Here is a 14,573-nt window from a genome sequence, read left to right on the forward strand (position 1 = left end):
TTGGAAGCTTCCAGAACCATTGGGGATCATGTGACTTGTTGCAGCCTTCTTGAGGTCCAATAGAAGTCGTTATACAAGCAGAAAAAATAAGTAAAGTTTTGACAGAAACAGTTTTGATTTCCTTTCACGTCTTATTGCCAAACCAATCCGCGTTTGTCTAATTGACTTTTAATTTTGTCCTGAATTATTTTTAAAACATTTCCTGACCAGTAAGGTTGAACTGACTGTTCTGTGGTCGCTGGTTTTTGAACAAAGTTATGAAATTTGCAATTCTCCAGTCTGCTGGCACCTCTACCTAAGGAGGATTGGAAGATTATAGCCAGGGCTCCCGGAAGTTCCAACCTTACTCCCCTAAGTATCCTTGGATGCATCTCAACCTGTCCTGGTGACTGACCGACTTTAAGTAGAGCCATCCTATCTGAAACCACCTCTTGAACAATTCTCAGGCAATCCAGTGTCTCAAATATCTCCTCTTTCGCATGTCCTGTTTTTATTCCTCGGCCATTGGAGTCCCTGCCCTCGACTGCCTGGAAAGAACTAAATAATTCATAGAATTTATAGCGCAAAAGGAGGCCATTCGGCCCATCAAGTCTTCACCGACCCTTACAAAGAGCACCCGTCAGAAGCCCATGTATCTACCCTATCCCCATAACCCTGTAACCCCCACTTAACATTTTTTGGACTCTAAGGGCAATTTATCATGGCCAATCCACCTAACCCGCATATCTTTGGACTGTGGGAGAAAACCGGAGCACCCGGAGGAAACCCACGCAGACTCCGCACAGACAGTGACCCAGCCAGGAATCGAACCTGGGACCCTGGAGCTATGAAGCAACTGTGCTAACCACTGTGCTACCGTGCTGCCCAAATATATCCAGCAACTTTCACAACCTCGGGATGTCCTCAGTCAATGAAATAATTTGTGAAGTGCTGTTGTAACATAGGGAAACCCCACTGCTCACTAAACCTGTTGCTAGTAAAATGTAGGCCCATGAATGTTGGAAAGTACCTCAACTGTGCACTCAATGGTGTGCATTCTCCCCCTATGCTCCACACTTAAACTGCAGCACTATTAATGTACTTCATAACTGAACAATATAAAATTAAGTACATTTGAGAAAAAACTTTTGTCAGGGTTCGTATTTCCAACAAATGCCCTCCTCACCGGATTCCAGCTCTCACGCATGTGTAAAACGAACAGTTCCTTTCTCAGCCACCTCCAAAACTTCAGCCCTCATGCTTCTCCAAGGTGTGATCATCAGTTCCATAAAAGAGTCACTGTTTTGTAGGACATGTCCCATGCCCCTCCAAACCTACTTTTATTAATCGGTGTTATCTTGTGGCAAATGATTGTAGCAACCACCCTCCTCACTTTCCGAAAGAAGCGGAGCAGCTTTAGAAATGGCCAGCACCTCTTTCCGAGCTGCTGGTGTTGTTGGATCATCTGCTCCCTGACTGGAAAATGTTTTTCGTTCCTCGTGCACTATGTGCTGTGTGGATTTGCAGATTGAGGTAAAGGAAGCTCGCAGTGTAGTACAGCGGCAATTCTCTGCACTTCATGCTACACTTGGTGTCACTGCACAGGGACAGCTCCTAGACAACAGCACAGAAGGGTTACAGACAAAGCTCTCCCCAGACGCATCACATTCATTTCCTCTTTTCTCTACATTTGTATTCTTTTCGCTTCCTCTATCGTTCAGACGCACTCTGAAGACTGAACTCAAACACAACGAGACTGAAACAGGAGCTGGTCAATAGTGATGCTGGAATAACCTGCTTGATCCTTCTAGGATCTGTTCCGGTCCGGTGAGTAATCCTTTGCTGCAGCTTCTGCTTTGCGGGCTTTACCTTTAAAGTACTGGAGGGATAGGAAATAAACAAATGAACGATAATTCTGCTGGAAGCCAGGAGCTCGATTTCTCCACATGAGTACGCTTCACGCGGAGGCCACCGGTTTGACACAAGGAAAGGACTTGCATCTTCTACAAGCTATAGATACCCCAAGTGTTTTGTGGCAAATTAAGTACTTTTGAAACCTAGTCACTGTTTCACAAGTGGCAGCCAATTTGCACAAACCCATGATGCAGAACAAGGCTAGCAGCGCGGGTTCAATTCCCATTCCAGCTGAGAATTCTGAATTCTCCATCCGAGTACCTGAACAGGCGCTGGAATGTGCCGACTGGGGGCTTTTCACCGTATCTGCATTGCAGTGTTCATGTAAGCTTACTTGTGACAGTATTAAAGATTATTATTATTATTACCAAAGTCCGACAAACAGCAATGCAATAAAGACCAAATGCAACAAAAGTTCTGTTTCCCCTCACTGTACTAACCAGAACTCTCTACTAACTGGAATTTGCGCCATTCGTCTACCGCGGTCCATTCTCTCCCCCGCAGGTCACGTTGGGATTGATATGGGGCCGATATCAAACACGACTGTGTCCAAAGCCACATCACCATCCCCACTCTCACTCTCCACGGAATTTGGAGCTCTAAGGGCCAATGCTGCCGTCCCAGTGTTGCAGAGTCGGAACTCGATGTGGAGGGAATGCTGCAACTCAGAAACAGGGTTGCCATAGCAGGATACATCTCCTGGTATAATGTGCAGCAGACTAACTCATCTCACACGCTGATGTGATAAATATGAGAAATTTCCACATTTTAAGGTTTGCATTTAGTATTTTTGCTGTGATTACAAAGGGAGAGAATCATTGAATATTTTTTCGGGGGCAATGTAACCTTTTGCAACAGGACACAAGAATGTGGTGTGCTTCTGGATTGTGGGTGGCATAGTTAATGGGAGGGGCTAGGTTTGTGTGTTGCTTCTGGTAACCCAAGCTGGATAGACATGGTTCAGTTTGCTCTTAAAGGACTCTTTCTCTCTAAAAGTCTTTAAACCAATATAAGCAAGAAAACCCCTGGTTGATTAACGTTATCCATGAGTGGTATTCAAGGTATGGGGCGAGATTCTCCAACCCCCCGCCGGGTCGGAGAATCGCCGGGGGCTGGAGTGAATCCCGCCCCCGCCGGTTGCCGAAGTCTCCGGCACCGGATATTCGGCGGGGGCGGGAATCGCGCCGCGTCGGTTGGCGGGCCCCCCCGCTCGATTCTCCGGCCCGGATGGGCCGAAGTCCCGCCACTAAAATGCCTGTCCCGCCGGCGTAAATTAAACCACCTACCTTAGCGGCGGGACAAGGCGGCGCGGGCGGGCTCCGGGGTCCTGGGGGGGGGCGCGGGGCGATCTGGCCCCGGGGGGTGCCCCCACGGTGGCCTGGCCCGCGATCGGGGCCCACCGATCCGCGGGCGGGCCTGTGTCGTGGGGGCACTCTTTCCCTTCTGCCTCCGCCACGGTCTCCACCATGGCGGAGGCGGAAGAGACTCCCTCCACTGCGCATGCGCGGGAATGCCGTCAGCGGCCGCTAACGCTCCCGCGCATGCGCCGCCCGGGGATGTCATTTCCGCACCAGCTGGCGGGACAAGGCGGCGCGGGCGGGCTCCGGGGTCCTGGGGGGGGCGCGGGGCGATCTGGCCCCGGGGGGTGACCCCACGGTGGCCTGGCCCGCGATCGGGGCCCACCGATCCACGGGCGGGCCTGTGTCGTGGGGGCACTCTTTCCCTTCTGCCTCCGTCACGGTCTCCACTGCGCATGTGTGGGAATGCCATCAGCGGCCGCTGACGCTCCCGCTCATGCGCCGCCCGGGGATGTCATTTCCGCACCAGCTGGCGGGGCAACAAAGGCCTTTTCCGCCAGCTGGCGGGGCGGAAATTCGTCCAGCGCCGACCTAGCCCCTCAATGTTGGGGCTTGGCCCCCAAAGATGCGGAGCATTCCGCACCTTAGGGGCGGCGCGATGCCCGTCTGATTTGCGCTGTTTTTGGCGCCAGTTGGCGGACATCGTGCCGTTTCCGGAGAATTTTGCCCATGTTGTTTTGCTTAATTGGAAAACATGGAAATGTAGAGGCAGGGTTAGAAAGTAAGTAAGATGTTATAACTGTTGTTCCAACACCTTGGGCTGAAGCACGGTCAATTCCAGCCTCACTTGACCCAGAGTCGCAAAATAGTTGAATTAACAAATAACTCTTGTAAAAATGTCCTAAGTCTTTGACCCTTAGCTGCTCAATAATTACAGTCAGCAGGTGTATAAGTTTAAACACAATTACTTTTTATTTATCACAAGGATGATAATGAAATAGGCAGCAAATACTGCTCGTTAATTACTGACCAATTCCTGATCTCCCACTTTAACTTGACCCCACCCTCTACACGCACAGACACACGAGAGAGAGAGTGAGTCCAGGTCTCAACTCTCTGGACATCATCTCGCTCAGGCAGAATCCAATCAGCACCTATTACTGGGCAGAACACAGCCTTTTGGCCAGTTCATTGGCCGCCAATGAACCAGTCGAACCGAGTCCCAGTATCATGTGCCACAGAGTCAGGGTTCTGGGACGAGATTCTCCGACCCCCCCGCCGGGTCGGAGAATCGCCGGGGGCTGGCGTGAATCCCGTCCCCGCCGGTTGCCGAAGTCTCCGGCACCGGATATTCGGCGGGGGTGGGAATCTCGCTGCGCCGGTTGGCAGGCCCCCCCGCTCGATTCTCCGGCCCGGATGGGCCGAAGTCCCGCCGCGAAAATGCCTGTCCCGCCGGCGTAAATTAAACCACCTACCTTACCGCCGGGACAAGGCGGCACGGGCGGGCTCTGGGGTCCTGGGGGGGGGTGCGGGGCGATCTGGCCCCGGGGGCGTGCCCCCACGGTGGCCTGGCCCGCGATCGGGGCCCACCGATCCGCGGGCGGGCCTGTGCCGTGGGGGCACTCTTTCCCTTCCGCCTCCGCCACGGCCTCCACCATGGCGGAGGCAGAAGAGACTCACTCCACTGCGCATGCGTGGGAAGCTGTCAGTGGCCGCTGACGCTCCCGCGCATGCGCCGCCCGGAGATGTCATTTCCGCGCCAGCTGGCGTGGCGGTAATTCGTCCAGCGCCGTCCTAGCCCCTCAAGGTTGGGGCTCGGCCCCCAAAGATGCGGAGCATTCCGCACCTTTGGGGTGGCGCGATGCCCGTCTGATTTGCGCCGTTTTGGGCGCCAGTCGGTGGACACCGCGCCGTTTCCGGAGAATTTCGCCCCTGGTGTCCAAAGCTAGCAGCACCATATACTATGTTGCAACGTCTTGAATTCCTCACTCTCTCTGATGCTTGACATAAAGGTACATGCCTATTAAGCATCCATGGATCGAAAATAATAACGGCAAAAATGAAGAAAGATTCCAATACCTTTTCTCTTGGAGTCCTGGGGCGGGATTCTCTGACCTCCCCCACCGGGTCGGAGAATCGCCGGGGGACGGTGTGAATCCCACCCCTGCCGGCTGCCGAATTCTCCGGCGCCGGGGTTTTGGCGGGGGCGGGAATCGTGCCGTGCCGGTTGGCGGCCGCTGACAGTGGCACCCCCGGCGATTCTCCGGCACGCGGTGGGCCGAGCGGCCATCCATTTTAGGCCGGTCCCACCGGCATAAATTAGACCTGGTCCTTACTGGCGGGGCCTGGCTCTGCGGTTGGCCACCGGGGTCCTCGGGGGGGGGGGGGGGGCGCGGGGGGATCTGCCTTGGGGGGGTGCACCCACGGTGGCCTGGCCCGCGATCAGGGCCCACCTATCCATGGGCCGGCCTGTGCCATGGGGGCACTCTTTCCCTGCAGACCGGCTGGTGTGGACCTCCGCCGTGGCCGGTGCGGAGACGAACCCCCTGCGCATGTGCTGGGATGACGCCAGCACACGCTGGCGCTCCTGCGCATGCGCTAACTCGCGCCCGCCGGCGGAGGCCCTTAGGCGCCAGTTGGCGTGGCGCCAAGCCCTGCGGCACCAACCCTGCCAGCGCTGGCCTAGCCCCTGAAGGTGCATAGGTTTCCGCACCTTCCGGGCGGCCCGACGCCGGAGTGGTTCACGTCTCTCCTCGGCGCCAAGACCGCCCGCCCCACCGGGTAGGGGTGAATCCCACCCCTGAGCTCCACAGCATATAAACTCAGAGTGTATCCAGGTCTCTACTGACACATTCCAACCAACATCAGATACCATCATCCCTTCACTTCTGTTTGAGAGAATGGTGAATCTTTGGAAGTACCTACGCCCGAGGGCTGTGGAAGCTTAGTCATTGAGTATGTTCAAGATGGAGATCAAGAGATGACTATGCATTAAAAATATCAGGGCATATGGGAAAATGGCATCGAGATAGAGGATCAGTCATGATGTAGTTAAATGGCAGAGCGGGCTCAAGGAGCCAAACTATTTGCTATGTTTCTACATCATGGTAAGTGACTGTGGCTGCCATCCAACCAGGATGTTTATGTCTTTTATAAACAGCAGCTTGATTTGTCATTAGTCCAATGGAGATTAACATCTTAACAACCAGAGATTGAGATAATTGACCCTACAAAAAGGTAGGACCATTTTAATCCAGCTATATTGACTGGGGAAAAAAATGATTATGGCAGAGAAAGAAAGGAAGGACATCAAAGAGGAACATGATGTTGCTTAAGAAGCAGAGATACTGAACAATGGACATCGCAGCCATAACTTCACGCTGTGATCTAGCTAGGAAAAGACAAGGGGCGGGATTCTCTGACCCCGGGCCGGGTCGGAGAATCGCTGGGCCGGGCGCGATTCACGCGACGCCGGCCCGGTGACTATAGAATCGGCGCCATTGGTGCCGGCGCGTTCGGTGCGGCGCCAGTCGGGGGCCGCTCTACACAGCCCCCCCCCCCCGGCGATTCTCCCCGCGGGATGGGCTGAATAGCTCCGGGATAGGCCGATTCCCGCCGGCGCCGTTCACATGTGGTCTTACCCGGCAGGACCTCGGCGTCCATCCTGTGGGGGGAGGCCTGGTGGGGTGGAGGGGGCTCTGACCCCGGGGGGGGGGGCTCCACCATGACCTGGCCCGCGATCGGGGCCTACCGATCGGCGGGCCAGCTTCTCCTGGTGGGGGCCTCTTTTACTCCGCACCGGACCCCTGTAGCTCTCTGCCATGTTGCACGGGGCCGGCGCGGAGAAGGAAACTAGCGCGCATGGGCGAGTTCGTGGCGGTCGCAGCACACATGCGCAGACCTACAGCGCCCGTTTGGCGCCGGCATTGGCATCTGGAGCTGCGTGAGTCACTCCAGTGCCATGCTGGCCCCCAGTAGGGCGCAGGACCGCTGCTCCTGGGAGTCTGTTGATGCCATCGTAAAATGCAACGGCGTTTGCGACGGCGTCAACACTTAGCCTCAGGATCAGAGAATCCTGCCCAAGGTGATTCAGCTCTATGTCCGCAACACAGAGGAACTGACAGGAGATTCTGGGCGGAGCAACATCATATCGGGAGCTAATAGATAAAAGACACATGGGCCATTGAATTGTGGTTCATCAGAATAAAAGGTGAAATTATACCATCTGATGAAATTCTCGTGAGGGACCAGATCTAACGCCTTCTGAAAACCCATGTACATCACATTTATTGGTTACCTCTTATTCATTGTGCTAGGTACCGCCTCACAAAACTCTAACAGCTTTATCAAACATGATTTCCTTTTTATAAATCCATGTTATATAGAAGGCTGTATCATCCACAAGTGTGTATCATCGTATGCTAAAAGTTCAAATTACTAATACTATGGGCTCTCATGTGGAAAGTATCAATTGTTTATGTTTATTCTCAATACTTCATATCATCTATGCCACTTATCTGATGACATTGTCCACAACAACGTTAGGCCTGTGACATAATGGGTGGGATTCCCTGGCCTCGTCCATGGCACGAGCGGTTCAGAGCGAGAACGGAAAATTTGGCGTTCCGGCCAAAACTCCATTCACTTTCAACGGCACTGGAAAATCCCAGCCGTGAACGAGGATGGATGATTTCAGCCAGTGCGTATTTAGATGGAAGTTTTTAAACAAGGCACAATGTGGAAAAACACCCAAACAGCTGTCTTGACATTGGAAGCAGGGTAGGCGCTAGTCAGTGGCCTAGTTGCGCCCGATTTGGTGTTGGGACATTTCAGGGCACTTTTCAGGATGAACTGGGAAAAATCAAAGGTTTAAAGGCCTTTCATGTAAATCCATGTAATCTTCATGTAGATCCAGAAGCCACCCCAAAATATTTCAAGGATAATGCCAGAACAAGTTGAGTGTGAGCCAGAAAGGCTTGAAGAATTGGATGTCACTTAGCCAGTCCAGCTCGCCAAATGGGCAGCCCCCATTGTACCTGTTGTTAAACTAGTTAAGACATTCGGCGTCTGCGGGGAATATAAATTAACAGTAAACTAATCAACAAAGCTGGACAGATATCCTATCCTTATATGCAAGACTGGCTGGGGGGGCATTCAAATACAAAATTTGAGGACAAAATAAGGGCAAGAAAAGAGGTACACCCCCCCCCCCCCCCCACCCGCCCCCACGCCGCCCAGGAACACCTCGGAGCTTAAATAATTTCCGCAGATGGTTAATTGTCACGGTTTTCTTCCAAAAATGTCCAACACAATTAGCTCCTTTACACGTGTCACTGAAGACAGACCAGAGATGGTTCTGGAAAGCACCACAGAGAGAAGCATTTAATAAAGTCCAACAGCTATTGCATTCATCATGCCTACTGATATATTTTGACCCGTCAAAGAATTTTATGCTAAAGTGTGATGCCTCCCCATGCGGAGTTGGGGCAGTTTTATCTCACAGAGTGGATGTTGGGTCTGAGAGGCCTAGTCCATATGTGTCAAGAACCCGTTCAGTAGCTGGGGAAGGTTATTCACAGTCAGGAAAAGAGGGTCTGACTGTTGTGCATGCAGTGAGGAAGATATTTTAATGTTGTAACAGACCACAAACCAATGCTGTGACTTTTCAAGGAGGGCAAGGCTGTTCCGCCTATGCATCGGCCAGGATTCAGTGCTGGGCATTGATCTTATCAGATTATGAATATACATTTGACCAGGGACCAGGGCCACAGACAGCCAATGCTGATGCCCTTGGTCGACTTTCACTGCCAGAGAGTACAACGCCAACCCTCTCTGCCACCCAATGCCGCAAGGGATCATGATGTTAATGAATTTTCTAGACATGTGTCCAGTGTCAGCACAGCAAATAAAATTGTGAGCAGCAAAGACCCGTTGTTGTGAAAGATATAACCCGAGGTTGGCAGAATGAGAGGATTTCTGAAGGCCCCAAAGCCATACCACGGAGGGAAAGACTAGCTCAGCTGTGAGGACGGCATCATCCTATGGGGAGCGAGGGTAATTGTCCCTGTGCAGCATTGCGTAGTGCCCATCCGGGCATGCCAAAAATGGAAAGGCTTGCCAGGAGCTATGATGCCGATACTCAGAGATTAGTGAAACACTGTGTTCAGAGCTAGATACAGCAGAGTTGGCCGCTCCAGCCTCTTTGCACCCTTGGGAACGGCCAGGTCGGCTATTGGTGCGGCACGCATAGATTATGGAGGACCATCTTTTGGCAAGATTAATATTACTGATCGATGCCCACGTTGAATGGTTATAAGTTTTTGAAATGAGTTCCACAACTGCACATGCCACAGTCGAGAAGCTTCGCTAATGCTTCACACTCCAGGGGCGGGATTCTCCCCTACCCGGCGGGGCGGGGGGTCCCGACGGGATGGAATGGCGTGAACCACTCCAGCGTCGGGCCGCCCCAAAGATGCGGAGGTCTCCGCACCTTTAGGGGCCAAGCCCTCACCTTGAGGGGCTAGGCCCGCGCCGGAGTGGTTTCCGTTCCACCGGCTGGTGGGAAAGGCCTTTGGCACCACGCCAGCCGTGGCCAAAATGTCTTCGCCAGGCGACGCGGGTCCGCGCATGCGCTGGGGAGGGGGTCTCTTCCGCCTCCGCCATAGTGAAGACCATGGCGAAGAAAAAGAGTGCCCCCACGGCACAGGCCCGCCCGCGGATCGGTGGGCCCCGATCGCGGGCCAGGCAACCGTGGGGGCACCCCCCCGGGGCCAGATCGCCCTGCGCCCCCCCCCCGCCCCCCCCAGGACCGCCTTGCCCCGCCATTCAAAAGGTGGTTTAATCCACGCCGGCGGGACAGGCATTCCAGCAGCGGGACTTCGGCCCATCGCGGGCCGGAGAATCGGCGGGGGGCGGGGGGAGGGGGGGCCCGCAGACCGGCACGGTGCGATTCCCGACCCCGCCGAATATCCGATGCCGGAGACTTCGGCAACCGGCGGGGGCTGGATTCACGCCAGCCCCCAGCGATTTTCCGACCCGACGGGGGGTCGGAGAATCGAGCCCCATGGGTTACCTGAAGCACTTGTTTTTTTTAGAATTCATTTACGGGATGCGGGCGCCGCTGCTTAGGCCAGCATTTATTGCCCATCCCTAGTTGCCCTCCAGAAGGTGGTGGTAAGCTGCCTTCTTGGACCACTGCAGTCCCTGATGTGTATGTACATCCACAGTGCTGGTAGTGAGTGAGTTCCAGGATTTTTACCTAGCGACAGTGAATGGGCGGTGATATATTTGCAAGTTAGGGTGGTTGAGTGACTTGGAGGGGAACCTCTAGGTGGTGGGGTTCCCAGGTATCTGCTGCCTGTGTCCTTCTAGATGATAGTCATGGATTTAGTCCAAACCTTTAAGGCTGGCTTAAAGAAACGGCCAGCTGCACCTTTGAAAACAAAAACAGCCCAGTTCCCCTCAGCGTACAGGACTATCCCTTATTTACGACAAGCATATCTCCAGAAGAGCTATTGATGGGCTGACATTTAAGGAGCAGGCTTAGCCTGGCATTCCCCAATTTAGCGGAGAGGACAGATTCAACAGGAACCATGATTCGACGAAAGCTGCAAGCTGTGGGATTCTCCTTCGGCGGGATCCTCTGCTTCACGCCAGCAGCTCACCCGCGCCCGTGGGTTTCCCGACGGCGTGGGACGGCCACCATGGGAAACCCCATTGGCCGGCTGCTGGAACGGAGAATCCTGCTGACGGCAGGGGTGCGCTGCGCCAGAAAACGGGACTGGCGGGACCCAGAATCCCGCCCAAGATCTTTCAAAACGGATGAAGCAATGTACGTGAGAAATTTCGGGAGTGGCCCAAGTTGGCTACCAGGGATCGCTGTGGCCAAGACGGGATCATCTTCTTATGGAGTAAGTGTACAGGGCAGGATTTTGAGGAAACATGTGGACCACCTGCGTAAACGGGACTCGGCCCAGGAGCCAGTGTTACAGTCTGATTCGTGCCAGCTGGAGTTGGTGTTGGCTGCTCATTTCCAATGAGCCTGTGACAGGCGAGAGTATTGTTCCGACGGAACGTTGAAACCTCAGTTCCAGAACAGAGACCTGTGACAGTTTCTACAGAAAGTGCCCCAAAAGAAGTCTCCCAGTCCGAGGAAGCGAAAGCCACCCGAGTGACTGAACATTTGATGGACTGCTTAAAATATCCATTGTTATAAAGTATGGGGAACTGTAAAAGGTAACAATTATCCTATGTATTCGGGTACAAAGAGGGAGAGGGATGCAGTAGCTGTCCCCTTTAAAGGGGTGATAAAGAGTCATGTGACCCGTCTATCCAATCGGCAATTAGCGCCCGGAATCGCTGAGTAGATCGTGGATTTTTTCCTCCGTCCGATCCAGGAGACAGACTGGCAGCCTTGCGGCTTCGCTACTCTGTAAATAGCATGTTGCGTAAATAAATGTTTGCTGTTTGTGCCTAAGTGGTGGAGTCAACTTGCTACACCAAGTTATCCTGCACTTCAACAGAAAACAAGCAGCACTTTCAGCTAAATTGCAACATCGCAACATAAATGAAATTGGAACAGAAGTGGGCCGTGTCACCCAACAAAGCTACTCTATCATTCAGTTACATCATCACTGATTACTGCACAACTCCACTTATCATAAAATTTACAGTGCAGAAGTAGGCCATTCGGCCCATCGCGTCTGCACCAGCTCTTGGAAAGAGCACCCTACCCAAGGTCAACACCTCCACCCTATCCCCATAACCCAGTAACCCCACCCAACAGTAAGGGCAATTTTGGACATTAAGGGCAATTTATCATGGCCAATCCACCTAACCTGCACGTCTTTGGACTGTGGGAGTAAACCGGAGCACCTGGAGGAAACCCACGCACACACGGGAAGGATGTGCAGACTCCGCACAGACAGTGACCCAAGCCGGAATCAAACCTGGGACTCTGTGAAGCAATTGTGCTATCCACAATGCTGCCGTGCTGCCCTTTATATTTCCCACTATACCCACATCTTTGGATTCCCAGTGTCTTTATAAATCTATGTGTACACGGAAGGTGTATTTTATAACACATGAAGACTTCACGCAGGGTTTACTGAATAGCACTACTGCTATTTAGTCACAGTAAAGTCAGACACATATGGATTTTTACTCCATTCAGTATTCACAGCAAAATCATAGATATGTGTACAAAGAACACTATGATGTAGTCATTACTGGCAATTCAAACTTATATCCGTCTGATGTGCATGGATCCGCACTACATCGTGCAATGTTGCTCATTAAACCACCAGCGGAAATATATCCATCATAAATAAATTAGGTGTCAATGTATTATAAGTCATAAAAGTGAAAATAATCATTTGGTGGTCCAGAACTTGGGTATTGTTGAAAGGAGAAACATGTTGTCGAAGTTTTTCGTCTTGTACTCATCAGGGCAAATGCAAGTATTCCAAATTACAGACAATCACAAAACTTTATGCTACGGGAGAACAGGGCTCTGATTGACCGAGGCGTTGCCATGGAGAAAGCAACGGGGACTCAAGGCTCTCCAAGCCCCAGGCAAATTTTAAAAAACCTAAAAAAGACTTGAGCACATTATTTTTATTTATGGAGCATATTACTTTTGTTTGTGGAGAACAGTCGCTGCATATGAATGAATGTCGCCTCTGGCATCAATCAACGAACCATGTTGCGGGCTCGACTGATTATCCTTAATTGGTTATTAGTGTAGTTATTAGAGCACTCAGGATTGTTCAGCAATTGGAATTGAATATAAAGTGTCATAATATACATCTATGTATACAATGGAGTGCAGACAGACAGTGATTGACACACAGGATGACCAGTAAAAACACAGAACAGAACAGCCAATCACCAGACAGGACACAACCACTATAAAGCCAGAGGGCACCAGTGTTCCCGCTCTCGGGTCCCGGCCTCTGAGACAGTCAGAGCTCGTGAGCTAGCCAGTGCCTACACCATGTGGTAGCTAGGTTAGCCTGGTCAGGCTAGTGTCAGGTGTCCAGTCAAGTCAGCATAGTGTCAACCCACAGTTGAACTATAATAGTTTGGATGTTGAATAAAATCGTGTGGCATTTTATCAAATGTTGGAGGTCTGTCTCTCGCTACACTGCATCAAGTGCAGTTCACCTCGACCCAGCCTACCCAACACATCATAAAGTAGATGGTTTGTTTTGTGTTTTGCAAGCATGGGTTGGTTGAGTAGGATCCATCCTCTAAACAACCAAAGGCACTATCATCTACTGTTAGTTTTGACCACGTTTACCCAGCTAAGCCACACAACGAACAACCACGGCGAGGTGGTAGCACTCTTGCCTCTGCACCAGAAGGTAGGTTGAAATTGCAGCATGGTACTGAGGGAGTGTTACGTGGACCGAGATATTAGGCAGGATTCTCTGTTTGAGAGACTAAGTGCTGATGCCGGGACTGAAAGGGGGGTGTTCCACTGTCCAAATGCATGTGCCAGTCCTGGAGCAATTCAGGACCTGCCAATGGGCCAGCACTCGCGCCACATCGAACTAGTGCAATTCCAACTCCAGCCGGCGTTGGATTTGCTGAGGTCGGGATTAGCACTGGAGGGCCTGACAGGCTGGAGCTGCTTCTCAGCACTCAACACACACTCTCATTCCAGCCAAGAAGATGGCACCATGAAGAGCGCCCTCACCGTTCTCTGACACAGAGCTAGAGACACTGTTGGATGCATGGAGGAGAGGCACGACACCCTCTTCCCTGGGGTGGGAAGTAGGCTGCCATCCGTTGATGTCAGCTGGGCCGGGACACAGGTGGCAGAAGCCGTGAACGCCGTGGGCCCCATAACCCCATCGCAAGCATTTGCCAACAGTGCCAAAAGAAGCTACACGACCTCCTCAGGGCGGCTGGGTGAGTCACCACCTCCGTTCCACTGGCACCACCCCCGTCCCACACACCCCTCACCCCCACCCATGCGACCCCCACCAGGCGGACCGATTGGCAGCACTGGGTGAGGATGGATAATCTCCCAGGCCAGCCAAGGTTAGCCGCCACCACCGCGCTCTTATCACCACTCCCACCCACACTCTCGTAACCCATTCTGCCCCCCCCACAGAGAGCAACCGAACCCCAGGTGCTGCAACCCTGCACCTTGCTCCATACCACATGCCAACCCCCATACCGCCGGCCATGACCGAGTGCGCCGCACACACAGGTCGCCAGCTGCTGACCCTCCACGCTGCCATGTCCGAGTGTGCATTGTGCATTATCTGTTCCACTGGGAGGAGATCGGAGGGAGCTGTGGTTTCTCATCGCCATGGAGCAGAGGGTGCTGGACCTGGTCTATGGGGTGGCAGAGCGGGCAGTTGCCGAGGCGGA

General features: G+C 52.8%; 1 protein-coding gene across 1 annotated transcript in view; it reads left to right on the forward strand.

Annotated features, from left to right (window-relative positions):
• Positions 1-1,759: 1,759 nt before the first annotated feature.
• LOC140389269 (succinate receptor 1-like) overlaps positions 1,760-14,573 on the forward strand; it is a 66,908-nt gene continuing 54,094 nt past the window's right edge. Inside the window, exon 1 of the mRNA XM_072473449.1 lies at positions 1,760-1,806. The gene's annotated coding sequence lies outside the window, so the exon portion shown is untranslated. The remainder of the gene's footprint in view (positions 1,807-14,573) is intronic.

This window comes from Scyliorhinus torazame, chromosome 14 (assembly GCF_047496885.1).
Source record: "Scyliorhinus torazame isolate Kashiwa2021f chromosome 14, sScyTor2.1, whole genome shotgun sequence".
Classification (NCBI taxonomy): domain Eukaryota; kingdom Metazoa; phylum Chordata; class Chondrichthyes; order Carcharhiniformes; family Scyliorhinidae; genus Scyliorhinus; species Scyliorhinus torazame.